The sequence below is a fragment of the Myodes glareolus genome, chromosome 1, assembly GCF_982192425.1.
Source record: "Myodes glareolus chromosome 1, mMyoGla1.1, whole genome shotgun sequence".
Classification (NCBI taxonomy): domain Eukaryota; kingdom Metazoa; phylum Chordata; class Mammalia; order Rodentia; family Cricetidae; genus Myodes; species Myodes glareolus.
This window is the reverse complement of record NC_142026.1, coordinates 14077295-14092843: the sequence shown is the minus strand read 5'-3', so window position 1 is coordinate 14092843 and position 15549 is coordinate 14077295.

Genomic DNA, 15549 nt, shown 5'->3' with positions numbered 1-15549 from the left:
TTGGGTTCTTATAGAGTTATAGGTTCTTTTGTTGAATTGTATTAAAGAATATTAAAATAATTGTATTATATGTACACATACATATATAGAGAGAGATAATGATATGTGTATATATATTTAATTTGGTAAATATTTATTGAGCCCTTTCTGCCTGTCATAAAGACAGAAAACTAAGACCTGATCACCTGCCTAGGAACTCAAAATGGGAAGAAATCACACACCTTGGAGCAGTGAAAAGAAGAAAAGAAGGAATTAAATTGAATTGCCTCAGGCCCCTGGCAACAGAGTAAGACACATTCCTTTAATTTAAAGCCACTTGCGATGATTAATTATGATTATCCGTTCTCTTGTCGTTTACAGACTTGATGGTTATTTCCTATGTTAGTAGCGGTAAGGAAAAAGTGAGTTTTGGTTTACTTATTTCATCACCTTGCACGAAGTTCCTTCAGGGGTCTTCCTTGCCTGCTCTGTAATACTGAGTGAACAAATTGTGAAGTGACTGGCAGATATATTAGCATACAAGTACACGCCTCCATTCATCCTCGTGACGTAGTTGACCACTTGGATGTGTTTCTGAGCTCTGGTTATGTTCTTAGATGCTGTCACCCGAAAGCAAGCCAGAATCTCAGAAGTGAGAGATCCGTCATCCACCAGGAGCTAACCAATCACTATTGCCGCTATTGCAGACTGACTGACAACAAAAATAGGTAAATTCTATAATGATCACATTTTCATATCTTTTTATCTCATACCCCACCCAAGGGAAGCTTGAGGACCCCAAAGTTACATTAACACATCTGAAAAGTCTCCTATATGTGTTTTTCCAGTCTTGAATATACTACAATTTTGTTTTGCTTTATGTTGTTTGTTCCTTGTAGCAATTTACTACTTCAAATAAGTCTGTCCCATCCCCAAATCTAGGCTTCTCTGATGGCACTAAGGACTAATGAAGTTGATTCATGTTGGGCTCACTCCAGCTAAGGGTTTGTGCACTCCAGTGGGAACAGCTGTCATAAAAAAACAGTTCCCTGGATGTTGTGTGACATTTTGATTGCATTCTGACAATAAAGTTTGCTTTGAAACAGTGGGCAGAGTTAGCTACTACCTGACTAAAATTGATCATAGAGGTTTTGGTGGGGCTTAAAGAGGATCTCAGTTGTTTTGGGATGGAGGAATGACAGAGAGAGGAGGTCACTGGTCGCCTCTCCACCACTTTTCTGATAATTCAGGTTCTTACCCTGATATCTGACTCCTGGGTTTTTATTGCTAAAGAATAATTAGATAAACACATCACCTGGAGGTTAAATTATTGGATTAATATACTAAGTATTTTTCCACGAAAATCATTTTTGGTAGAGAAAGTTAGTTGAGAAGTCTAATCTACTAATACATATAAACATGTAAACATTTTCCTTGCGGTATGGAAACTGTTTGGAAACCGAAAGTTGACAATAATGTGAAATGGAGTTAGACCAAGAAAGCTGTTTGGAAGGTTCTAGAACTAGCCCACTGTAAACTAGAAGAAACTGCATCCTCATTAAAGATCCTGCAAGCATCACAATTATGGAGAGACAAAATGTTACATTTCTAGAGTTATCGTTTTTTTATAAGAAGGGGGTGCATTTCTTTGAAACTTTGCATCTGACCTAACTTTCTTGTAACCTCTTGTCTTGGAACATCACTTTACTAGACCTGTAGCTATAGACAGGCTCTGCTTTCTGTCTGGCTCAGCCTGCTTTCTTATAGAACTCAGGACCACCAGCCCAGGGGTGGCCCCATCCACAATCGCTTGGGCCCTCCCCTTTCAACTACTAATTTAGAAAAACGCTCTACAGGCTGCCCGTAGCCCAATGTTATGGAGGCATTTTCTCAGTTAAGGGCCCCTCCTCTCAGATGACTACACTTTCTATCAAGTTGACATAAATCTAGACAGCACAAAGGGTGTTGAAATTATGAATACAGATTAGCACTGGAAGAGAGAGGCTAAAGGTAAACGAATTTGGAAGGTTAATGACATTGAAGGCCTAGAAGTTAATAAGCCTAGAAGAAGATAAGAATGCTCTGTTAGGTTGAGCAAATAGACTGAGCAAGAGGACAGTCCAAAAGTGGAAAAGGGGTTCAAACAAGTGTTTAATGTTCTGGGAGTACATGTGGATGTAACCAGTAGAATTCAAACCATAGAGTTCACCATAGTTACTTGTTGATATTAAAACAAGTACTTCTCTTATAAATGTTTATTGAGGATGTTGTACATTTATCCGTGGGTGTATATCTGCATTTATACAAAGTGTTAGGCTTAATTGTAACCCCAGCACTTGGAAAGAGAGAAGGGGCAAGATTGTGAAGTCTGAGGCCAGCCTGAGCAACATAGTTAGTGAGACCTCTAAAATAAATAAATAAATAGCAGAAACAAGCACCAAACACACAAAAATAATCTCTTTTGAGAGTTGTTTATGATTTGTATGAGAAATGCCACCCATAGTCTGTGGTATTTGGGATGCTTGGTCTCCAGTTGGTGGCACTTTTTGGGGAGGCTTGGGAGGTGTGGCCTTGTTGGAGTAAGTAAGTCATTGGGGACAGGCTTTGAGAGTAAAGGACCAGCACCATTTTGACTTTACTTTCTCTATTTTGTTGTTACAGTTCAAGATGTGAGCTCTTAGCTTCCTGTTCCTGTGATCATGGGCACTTATCCCTCTGGAACAGTGACCCCAAATAAACTCTTTCCTTTCTAAGTTGCCTTGGTTGTTGTTCTATCACAGCAGCAGAAAGCTAACTAATACCATAATCTACTCTGTGCCAGTGGCGAAAGGCAATGGTTAAGGGGGGAATTCCTGCTCTCAAAAGAGTTGTTAGTTGTACTCTACAATAATGACCTACCTGCAAAATATTCTGGTGCAATAGTGGCACAGAAGTTGTGGGAGCAGCCAACCACTATTTGATTGGAATTAAGGACTGCTCTATGCAACGCATGCCTGAAAATTCCTGGGTGGCCACAAACATGAGGTTAGACAGGACGTAGATCTAGAAGAAAATCAAATGCTGTTCTGCTAAATGAATGTAGCAATAAAATGTCTCCTATCAACATTCTGCCAATGTGCCAATGACACATATCTTGCTCAGTCATCATCAGAGAAGCTTGCTCCTGCAGTAGATGGGAGCAGATACAGAGACCACAACTGGACAACTGTAGAGAGCAAGAGACCTTGGAACATTCAGTTCTAGGTGAGATATCTCCATCAGATCTTGCCCTCAGGGTTCAGGGAACTCAGGAAGAAGAGAGGGGAGAAAGAGTGTAAGAGCCAGTAGGATTGGAAGACACCAAAGAAACGAGACCTTCTAGACATAACAGGACTAAAGTACGGAATGAACTCACAGATGGCAGCACGCACAGGGCCTGTCACAGGTTTACACTAGAGGCGTCCAGCACCAAGAGGATAAATAGACACTAGCTCCCATCCTTAACCCAGAATCCATATCCAGTTGATAACTGCTCACAAAGGAAAAGTTAGTGTCCTCCGATGGAGTCTTACTAGGCATACAAACCACACTTAAGGGAGGCCCTGTGTCTAGTAGTAGATGGCCAATACAAAATGAATCCAATGATATTTTTGGAGTTATTTTTGGTGTCAAAGTGCTTTGCCTGTTTTTCTTGTTTTGTTTTTTACCTTGCAGATCTTTTGCTTATACATTATGGTTTCTGATTTTGTTTTTATGGGTTTTCTGAGTGTGTGTCTCCTTGCCTGTTTGTTTTCTAAAGAGAGAGAGAAAGGTTTGGATTTGGGTGGGTGGGTAAGTCTGGAGGAATTGGGGGAGGGAAAACTGTAATTGGAATATATTGTATGAAAGGAATTTTGAATTTTAAAAATACTGGCAGCCTCAGAGAAGAAAAAGTTAATAAACAAAAGAAATTAATAAAAGTTACAAGGTGTTAGATGAAGATCCATCACCAGTATTGAAGACAGAAGAGAGCTGCCGCAGATTACAGGCCTATTTCACCATACTCAGGCCAGGGAGCTGCAATTTTTTCTTTTTAATTCTCTGATGTATTATATCCGCTCTGCAGTTTCCCCTCCCTCCTCTCCTCTCAGTCTGCCCCCACCCCCAGGTCTACTCCACCTTCAGAAAAGGGCAGGCAGGACCTGCAATGTTAAGCAGGTTTGTCAGAGAAAAGATTTCACTGATCGGTTGAGTAAAGAGCTGAATACTGAATGAGGGATAGCAGGCTACAGGAAACTTGAGGGAGAATGTTCCAGGCTGAGGGGAAACAGCGAAAGCAAAGACCTTGCTAGGGAGTTCGCTGGTGGTATTTGGGAACAACAGGAAGGACGGAATAGTTGCGACACAGAGAACAAAAGGAGGAAGCAGAGGGGCAAGTGGAAGAAGAAGGCACCATCTGGACTCTTATAAAAAATTGGGCTTTTATTCTACATGAGAAGGAAACTTTGGGCAGAAGTGGCATTTAATCTGTTCTGGATTATTCTAGTTGTGGAGAGCGACGATGAAAGAAGTAGGTGGATCCCAGAGGAGACTTGCAGCGTGTGCCAGGCGTGACTCAGAGCTTCAGCAGTATATGGACTACAGAGGAGGCTACGCGTGCGTGCTTTGGGCACAGGCAGGGATCCTTCACAACTCACGTGTACTCCCTCCTCCCCGTTTCCCCTCTTCACATTCTGGTGCTTCTGGTCATGACAGCCGGTGAGAAAAGAGAAACAAGGCAAATCTGGGTCCAGTTAACTCCACAGCATAGTTCTGGGCAAAATGTTTTTCAAATAGTCAACATGTCTACATGCGGAGCCTGTAGAAGGATCTGCCCCCTAGGTCAAGGTAACAAAGGGGCTAGAAGACCTGTGAGCAAAGAGATGCCAAACCTTCTCAGCTTGATCCAGTCACCCACTGGGCATCTGCAAGCCCAGCTGAAGAGTCAGTGTTTCCGTCAAAAGTGGCCTTTATGCCCCTAAAAAGTAACTGGACAGCTGTTGCCAAAACCTACATGACAGAGGTGATATCTATGGCAAAGCCAGTGGGAAACTAATACTGTATCATCCCAGCTGTGAAACTTTCATATTTAGGCATTGTAAGTCACTTGAAAGCTAGTGAAGTTAGCTGCTATGTTTAGACTTTTTTTTTTTTTACCCTCAGTAACATGCAGGGAGAGAGATGTATTATAAAGTGATTAGCAACACGTGTGAAAAACATGAGGAAAATGGTGGGGATAGAGAAAGGGAAACACGTCCCTCCCCCTGGTCTACACATATCTTCAGCTGAGAGTCAAAAATTCCTGAAGAGTTAAAAGCGTTTGGTATAGATAGATAATGGTCCTTTTATGTAGAGATATTTAAACAAGAACGTTAAAATAGCAACGCGCCATGCTCAAGGCATACATAGTCAGACATGACTGATGTTCAAATATCTTCCTTCTTTCCCAAATGTCTTCTGGGACTCTCACAAACAAAACTATGAACTTCATTTATAATAAAAACATATTTTAATTGTCTTGTGCAACATTTGTGACCTGGGATTTTATCCGATCAGCTGTAATTCTGTCCAATGCACCCGAGGAACCACATTTAAGTTCCACATTTGAGATGAAACTGCAAAAGTCACCACAATGATGCCTATAGTTATTGGAGAGATACTCAACAGCTAGTCTCTTGGGAAGCTTACACTAGCGCTTGGTTATGTACTATCCTTCCTTAGCCACTTCTGTTTCTATTAACCCCAGGCTTGAATTTTCTTCATGACGTCCACAGAATAACTCCAGTTCCGGGCTGGATGGCTCGGAGATTAAGAGCACTTGCTGCTCTTCTAGAAGGCCTGAGTTTCCCAGTAATTACATTGGGTGGTTTACAACTCTAGCTCCATGTCCCAGGGGATCCAATGCCCTGTGTACACATACATACATATATACATGTGTTGGTCAGAACTAGAGAGATAGAACTGATAGAATTATATATATATATATATGTATATGTATATATATTATGTATAATATATACACATTATAAATGTATATGTCCTTATATCATGCTTAATTTCCTGAAGTTTACTGGAGTGGCTTAGAGGCTGTGGTCCAGATAGTACAACAATGGTTGTCTACCAATGGAAGGGCCAAGCATCAATAGCTGATCGATCCACAAGGCTGTATGTATTAACTGGTCTTCAGTATATGCCAGAATCTTGAAGAAGTATGATCTAATGCCAGTGAAGAATGGTCTTACCTGCAATAGTGAGAACAAGCAGACACAGAACAACAGCTTTCTTCTCCCATGTTCTTCATGTAGGCTGCCAGAAGACGGTGGGGCCCGCATTAACGGTGACTCTTTCCATCTCAAAACTCCAGATTAAAAGTGGATCTCCTCAGGTGAAATGATTTTGAAAGACCTGGATAAATCCAGATCCCCCTAGGAGGAAAAAATAGAGCCAAAATCTAAGCAGGGAAGGAAGAATTAGAAATCTAGGATTAGCCGATTCAGTGTTTCAGGAACTAGCTGAAGATAAAGTTAGATTGTAATCTTGAATAATCTTAAGAAACAGGGAGTTTCCCCCCCTTGTGATTATCATTGGTATTTTGGGGATACTGTGTTTCAGGAACTAGCTGATTATAATCTTGAATAACCTTGAGGAACAGGGAGTTGCCCCCTTGTGATCGTCACTGGACCTCCCTACCCCTTTCGGATTACTGGGCTGTGGTTTCTTCCCTTAAAAACTCTTCCCCTGCGTGGGTTATTAGTCTCGGCCCCAGTGCACTGGTTCCCGTCTTCCTGTCGATTAAACCTCATATGATTGCAGCAAGGACGAGCTCTCATGAGTTACTGGGGGGGGGGCGTGTTATCCCGAGACTTGAGTGAGAGTCTCCCCACACTGGGGATCTTTCATTTTCATTTAGAGAAAAATCCCTCACAGGTGTGCCCAGCAGCTTGGGTTTTAGATAATCCCAGATGCAGTCAGTTTGACAATCAAGAATAGCCACTGCAAGTTCATACATTGTCAGCTTAACACACAATCAATGATTACCACACCTAATTTCCAAATGGAAACAATTACCAAAGCCAGGCATGGTGCCGTTTACCTTTAATCCCAGCACTCCAGAGGCAGAGGCAGGTGGATCTCTGTGAGTTCTGGTCTACTAAGAGAGTGCCAGGACAGCCATAGATGTCACACAGAGAAGCTACGTCTCAAAGACTAACAAGCAAACAAAATCAATAACCAGGTCAAAGTTATGCCTAACATGATATAACTATCCCATGGATATTTGCAAACATATTATATATTTAGAATAGGTGGCAATGTCCCTTGAAGGGCATTCTTTTGGTATTTCAAAACAAATATGACAACCACTGATATTCTCTTAATTGATATTATATTATATAATAAACACATTGAGGAAAAATTCAAATATCTGTTCAAACATAATCCTAACAAAATATAATGGAAACACTAATGTCCAGTAAAATCTTCATTTCTGCAACTGGTCACATGGCCTTTGCTGGTGTTTATAAACACCTTGCTCTACCACCCGTTCTGTATTTCCTCCACCTTCAGCAAGCACCTCACCATGTCTTGCTTCTTTTCCCCCTCTTTGCCACCATGGCCACTGTGTTCCTGGGGCAATGACAGGAAGGGAAAAGAGGTTGACTGTCCACAGATCTGGTCATCCTATATACTTGATTACTGAATGCTTCCTTAGCTGAAGTCACATTTTGATGAGCACTGCTTTCAAAACAAAACAAAACAAACCGCAGCTACCAAGAAGCTATGCTAAACTCTGTTCTTTTGTGTCTAGCATTCCTTCTCAAGTTCTCTCAGGTTTTATGTGGATGGAGTTGGCACACCATTTTGTAGGAAGAGACTGCACGTTCATTTCCCAGCTGCCAAGACCCAAATAATAATACAGAAATTATATCAATTACAACACTGTTTGGCCAATAGCTTAAGCATATTTCTAGCTAACTCTTACATCTTAAATTAACCCATTTCTATTAATCTGTGTACTGCCACTAGGCTGTGGTTTACCAGTGCTGGCATGTTACTCTTTTGGCAGCTACAGAGTGTCTCTTTGACTCTGCCTACTTTCTCTCTATATCTCTGTTCAGATTTCTGTCTTGGCTCTGCTAAGCCATTGGTTGAAACAGCTTCTTTAATAACCAATGATAATAAAGCATATTTACAGCATACAGAGAGGAATCCCACATCACAAAGGGACAAGAGTTGTCTGCAGATGATGGTAGAGCCTTGCTCTGAAATCCCAAAGGCCCATTCTGTGATTCACCTATAGTCACCTGCCAAAGGCTCCAAGTAGCATCCCTGTCGCTGAGACCTTATTGTAGTCACTGTTCTATCCCTGTGAAGAGAGACCGTGACCAAGGCAACTCTTACATAAGAAAGCATTTAACTGGGGGCTTTCTTATAGTTACAGAAGTTTAGTCCATTATCATCATGGAAGGAAGTGTGGCAGCAGGCTTGGAGGGCATGGCAGGCATGATGCTGGACATGAAGTTAAGAGGCACTTCCTGATCTTCAGGCAGAGAGAGATGAGGGGACGACTGGGTCTAACACAGGCTTTTGAAACCTCAGAGCCCACCCCCAATGAAACACTTCCTCCAACAAGCCACACCTACTCTAACAAGCCACACCTCCTAATCCTTTCTAAAGTTCCATTCCCTGGTGACTAGGCATTCAAATATATGAGTCTATGGGGGCTGTTCTTACTTATAACACCATATATTTCAAGTATTATTAGGTCTGCTGGATCATATGGTTTTGGGGGTCAGCCCAGACAAGATTACTTTTCTTCCGGAGTGGAGGCATGGGAATCTAGAATTACAGTAAGGAATACCAAGACGTGAACAAAAATAATAAAACATAGAAACACATAGGATAGTATCGGGAGGGAATTTCAGTGAGTACTGAAAATTCATCCGTGTTTAATTTCTAACAGCTTAATATACCCCTGATTTCAAAAGGTAGGTGTAGAATGAAAAGACTGCATTAACTTGTAAATTGAAAGTCGTGGGGTACCTTCATTGCTCATGCCCTTGACTCTTGCCCTAGACCAAACACTCTGTAGGCAAACCACTCCCTCAGTGGAATCCTAAGTTATTTCCATAAAGGGAACTGGAACTTGATTCCCTAGACTTTTGTTTGAGGTAGGAACCAACTACTTCCCTATTTCAGGAACACACGGTCTGGCAGCTAGCCACACCTGTTGACAGTGGCCTTGAGAGAGCAGAACTCTGGTTCACAACTAGGTGGGACCTTTGTTTGAGTTAGAAGCACAATAATCTCCAACTAAAAACAAGTCCCCAAACTCTCTGACCTTTGGCCTCTTTGGGCCTCCATAATATGGTCCAAGTGGCAGAGCAGCCTGGACCTCTTAAAAGCCTTCTCCTTTTCCAGGCTCCACTCAAAGCAAACAGCTTTCCTAGTCAGTTGGCACGTGTGCTGGAATAACACACCTAAGTGAGGAATGTGCTGTCTCCAGATCCAAATAGACCAACAAAGCTTCGTGCTTCTTACTTGGTGGTGGGAGGGACCAGGTGCAATAACTTACCTTTTACCTTAGAAGGAATATTTATGCATGTTCCACACCACTGGACTCCCTAAAAATTTCACTGAGGTAGAAAGCCTTGTGGATGGATTTATTTCCTATCCTCTGATTACCTGATTCCTCTGATTATTGTTGTGTTACCAACAAGTCCAAAAGGTTGCTACGTCCTGCTTACTTGATCCCATCAGCATAATGTCATAAATATAGTGATATTTGTGGAAGGGACATATGATCAAGATCCTTATAACTAGGTTAAGACACTGGGCAGGAGAGTTCATATATCCTTGAGGTAGACAGTAAAGGTATAGTGCTGGACTTGCCTACTGAAAGCAAATTGCTTCTGGTGGTCCTTATGGGCAGGTACTTAGAAAAGGGGCACTTGCTAGATCAATAACTGCATACTGTATACCGGGAGATGTGTTATTTGGCTTAAGTAAGAACACCACATCTGTTACAGCAGCTGCAATTGGAGTTACTATCTGATTGAGTTGTAGTTAGCTAACTGTCATCCTCCATGATCTGCCTGTCTTCTGGACTGGCCAGAATGGAGAGTTAGAGAGAGATGTGGTGGGAAGTAACACCCTTGCATCTTTCAAGTCCTTGATGGCGGCGCTAATCTCTGCAGTTCCTCTGGGGATGCCATACTGTTTTTGAGTCACCGTTTTCCCTGGTAGAGATGACTCTGAAGGCTTCTCTTTGGCCTTCCTAACCATAATAGTCCTTAATCTATAGATCATGGAGCCAATGTGAGAATTCTGTCAACTTCTAAGTATACCTATCCCAATTATGCATTCTAGGACTGAGGAACTAACCACGGGATGAGTTTGGAGACCCCCTGGATCTACTATAAGTTGAACTCCTGATAAAATTCCATTTGGCCCCTGACCTCCATAAGCCACCACTTTAACTGGAGGGCCACACTGTTCCTTGGGTTCTACCCAAATCAGTGTCAACTCAGAAAAAGGCTCCAATAGACCCCAGAAAGTCCATTTATTTTCTTTCCCCCAATGTGTAGTTATGCCTGTAAAAGGTCATAGGTCTGTCTGGGGAAGGACTGCAGAAAGGCTAACAGTAAAACTCTTGGGTAATTTGTCAAGGTCATTGCTCAGGAGAACTTGGTTGTCCCTTCATTCAAGGGGTTCTGGGTCTGCAAAGTAGCTCAAGTCTGGAAACTGGTTCATGGGCAGAGAATCACCTTTGCTTTGATCTATTCAATGAAGCCCTTCTTTCACTTGCTTGAGGATTTTTCTGCTTATACATATCAAACAAAAATATAGTAGACTTCTTTTTTATTGTTCTTTGTTTGTTTGTTTTTCGAGACAGGGTTTCTCTGTAGCTTTGGAGCCTGTTCTGGAACTTGCTCTGGCCTCGAACTCACAGAGAGCCTTCTGCCTCTGCCTCTGCCTCCTGAGTGCTAGGATGAAAGTCATGTGCCACCACCACCTGGCTATCGTAGGCTTCTTATTGGTTTCATGCCTGAAAACACCATAATAGATTGTTCAATACCAATGGTCTATATGTACCATAACACAATTAATAATAAATTTTACTGGTGGCACCGCCTTTAATTCCAGCACTTGGGAGGAAGAGGCAGGTGGATCTTTGTGAGTTCGAGGCCAGCATGGTATAAAAAGTGAGCTCTAGGACAGTCAGAGCTGTTATACCAAAAAACCCTGTCTCTAAAAACCAAAAACCAAAACCAAACAAACAAAATCTCTGAAAATTAAAAAAAATGCCCATTCTACTGCATAGCAACTCACCCTGAAATTCTTTCCTCTAGTGACATCCAGAATCGTGTTTTCCTCTGAACAGAAGTTGTAACATGATGGGGGCTGGCTTGTTAGGATTTCTGTCCTGCCCGGCCCCCCAGCTGTTTAGTCCCAGAGAAAAATCACACAAAGAAATCTCTATAAGTTATAATGCTGATTGGCCCATTAGGTCAGGCTTCTTACTGGCTAACTCTCTCATCTTGATTAACCCATTTTTCTGATCTATTTTAGCCATGTGGCTCAGTACCTTTTTCAGTGGGGCAACTCACATCCTGCTGCTTCAGTGCTCTGGGCAGGAGTGGGAGGAATCAACTTCCTCCTCCCCAGAATTCTCCTGCTCCCCTTGCATCATTTCCACTTCCTGTCTGGTTTTCCCGCCTACACCTCCTGCCTGGCCAATCAGCGTTTATTTAAATCATGACTGACAGAATACAGACAATTCTCCCGCACCACTTTCCCCTCTTTTTTAAAAAAAACAAAGAAAAATATCCATAGTTCATTTTTTGGGAATGTGGGCGTAGTATTCCAGGCTACTTCCTGCTGGTTGGGGGCGCTGATAATCTTATGGGGACCTAAAAAAAATTCAGAGTTATGATCAAGTTCTGACTGAAGTATCCTGTGAGTCTTGATCATCTTAGGCAGCAGTCTTGAACCTGGATAAACAATGAAGTCAACTCTGTATCATCTGTTATAAATTCAGAGGTTTCAATATGCAAGATAACTCTTTCTGCATATTGTGAATCTGTAACAATATTAAGAGGTTCTTTAAAATCCCTTAGCACCATAAGAATGGCATATAATTCTGCCTTCTGGACAGAAGTATAAGGGCTTTGTTCCACCTTACTCAATTCATCTGATTTGTAACCAGCTTTCCCTGATTTATTAGCATCAGTATAAAATGTACGGGCTCCAGTTATTGGAGCATCATGTACAATTTGAGGAAGAATCCAAGAAGTTCTCTTTATAAGGTTAAGTCTACCGCTTTTTGGATAGTTGCTATTAATTTCTCCCGAAAAAATTAGCACAAGCCCTTTGCCATGGTTCATTGTCTTCCCATAACTTTTTTATTTCATCAGTAGTGAAAGGCACTATAATTTCTGCTGGGTCTATACCTGCTAGTTGACGAAGTCTCAGTTTACCTTTTATAATTAATTCAGAGACCGTTTCTACATAAGTTTCTAATTTTTTACTTGGTTTGTGTGGTAAAAAGATCCATTCTAAAATAGTATCTTCCCTTTGCATTAAAATTCCCGTAGGAGAAATTCTGGAAGGCAATATGACTAGAATGCAACTAAGATTTGGATCCACCCTATCTACATGTGCCTCCTGTAATTTTTTTCTCAACCATGATCAGTTCCTTTTCTGCCCCAACGAGCAGGCCCCCTTCATGTTACAGAATGGCACCCACGTGGATAACTGCATCCGCAAAAAGCCTGAGAAAGCTTGGGAAAGACGAGAGAAAAGCATTTTAGTTTTCAGCTATAGCAGGAAAAAAGCTGTACTGTTTTAAAATGCCAGCTTTCTGGGCCATCAGACCAGGGAAAACTCTTATTCTTTCAAGCAGGTGGTCCTGACTATGGAAACATTGTTGCAGCTTGCTTCCTGGCAAGGACCTTGAAATGCCATAGGAGCTTTTGACTGTTGTCTTCTCCATATTCCTTAGCAAATTAAAGACCCATGTGGTCAGAAAAAGAGAGATGTACAGTAAAGAGAGACTCAAAGAATAAGAAAACCTCTAAATGGTTTACATTGTGTTAAAAATATATGCAGGCCAAAGTTTAAAGTTCTCAGACAAGAAAGAAAGAAAGAAAGAAAGAAAGAAAGAAAGAAAGAAAGAAAGAAAGAGTAGCCTGGGAGGCAGAGACAGACGGATCTCTGGGAGTTCAAAGATAGCCTGGTCTACAGAGTTATTCCAGGACAAAGATATGCAGAGAACCTGTGTCAAAAAGCCAAAAGTTAAAAGTAAAAATAAAAGAAATAGAGGTTAAAATAAAGCCACATAAAGATGGAAAATACACGGAGAATCTTGATACTGTTTGCTATTATGCTCTCTCTAAATTGTTTGAATACTGAGGAAGGAGCAACAGCTGCTAAGAGATATTTGCTTATAAATGCTGCAGAATTAATACAAGATAGGTATTTTGAAAATACCTTGGCTTCAAAATCGAAGTCAAATGTATGTTACTTTGGAGAAGAGATTTTGCTTTTGTTACCATAGAAAATGAGAGGCTCTGGATTTATTCAGAGTTAAGCAAAATCATCTTTGACCAAGGGAGACCACCTGAGCAATCTCCAGTAGGAACAAATGGCCCAGATGTCTGAGTTCTTCATCCAGAACAGGTTCAAGACTGCTGCCTGAGATGATCAAGACTCACAGGATACTTCAGTCAGGACTTGATCGTAACTATAAATTTTCCCCATAAGATTATCAGTGCCCCCAACCAGCAGGAAGTAGCCTGGAATACTACGCCCACATTCCCAAAAAATGGACTATGGATATTTTCCTTTGTTTTTTAAAAAAGAGGGGGAAGAGGTGCGGGAGAATTGTCTGTATTCTGTCAGTCATGTTTTAAATAAACGCTGATTGGCCAGGCAGGAGGTGTAGGCGGGAAAACCAGACAGGAAGTGGAAATGATGCAAGGGGAGCAGGAGAATTCTGGGGAGGAGGAAGTTGATTCCTCCCACTCCTACCCAGAGCACTGAAGCAGCAGGATGTGAGCTGCCCCACTGAAAAAGGTACTGAGCCACATGGCTAAAATAGATCAGAAAAATGGGTTAATCAAGATGAGAGAGTTAGCCAGTAAGAAGCCTGACCTAATGGGTCAATCAGCATTATAACTTATAGAGATTTCTTTGTGTGATTTTTCTCTGGGACTAAATAGCTGGGGGACGGGGCGGAACAGAAAACCCAAATAACAAACAGGCCCCCTCATGTTACAAGAAGTCCCTGGAAAGAAGTTGTAAGGCTACCACAGGTGACACCTACAGCTGTGACTCTGGCCTACGTCCCATGGCTGCTGAAATCATTACACTGCTCTGACAGATCCTGTGACATCTGACTTGATTCTGGGTAATTGCTGAGGCATTCACAGGCTAAGGCTCTTCCTCAATAGTGTGGCCAGAGTAGGGAACCTTCATGATGGGAACACATTTTTGAAGCAATATCTTTCAAAACTATGAGACACAAATTTAAAAACAAACAAATAAATAGAGACTGAGGTAATAGTTTAGGGGTAGTGCACCTGCCTGGCAAATCTGAGAGCCTATGTTTAATCTCCAACACCACAACACCTCAGAATAAAAGAAAACTGTTAGAACAAGAAGTGGGAAAAAGTAATTGAAGAAGAGAAGTCAATGTGTGTCAGGGCCCAAAAGACTAGAACTAAGATCTATAGAAGAAATCTTGTATGTCTTTAAAGAGTGAGAGAAGCCACTCAGCTAGCATATTGAAATGATTCTATTCAGAAAGGCCACTGTAGGTTTTAGTCACAATACTAAGAACATGATAAACAACTGAAATTTTAGTTTAGGGATTGACTCACCGGATTTTTTCTAGAGAAGAAAAAGAAAAACAAATAAATAACCACAGCAAACAACCGTCAAACCTTCTGTCTTTGGAAGGCAGCAGAGAGGAATCTAGAAGATGATTGTGAGGGAAACGGATGCTAATAGAGATCCATATGAGGGTGAGAAACAGTGTGAGGGGTCAGGTAAATATTGAAAAGGTAGATCTGACACCATCAGTGAGTGACAGGTGTGGTGAGCGCAGGGCCATGGACAAAGCTTGAGAGCCCCAATTCTCTCCTTCAAGGAGATTCCTCTCTCCTGACTGGGAAACCCCATGGAGGGACAGATGACGGAGGGAGATGAAGACTTCTCTTTGGGACTCATTGTATCAGAGGTCTCTGTGAAACTTGTTAGTGGACATACTCAGAAAAGCTGTCCTAGATCTGGGCTTGGGGACTCACACCTACAACCCTAGTACTTGGAATACCTAAGCCAACCTAAATAGGCTACAGAATAATTCTCAGTTTCAAAAAGAGTCAATAAATCTTATTGGAGTTGTAAATTTGGCCCCTCCACACATCAGTGGCAATGGAGTCTCCCAGGTTACAACAATCAGGCAAGAGGAGCTGCAGGGTGAGAGGAAGCTTTAAGACAAAGTTCCAGGAGAAAGTAGCTGGATATTGTGAAAGTCAATGACAGGGCATTGAAAAATACAATCAACCATTT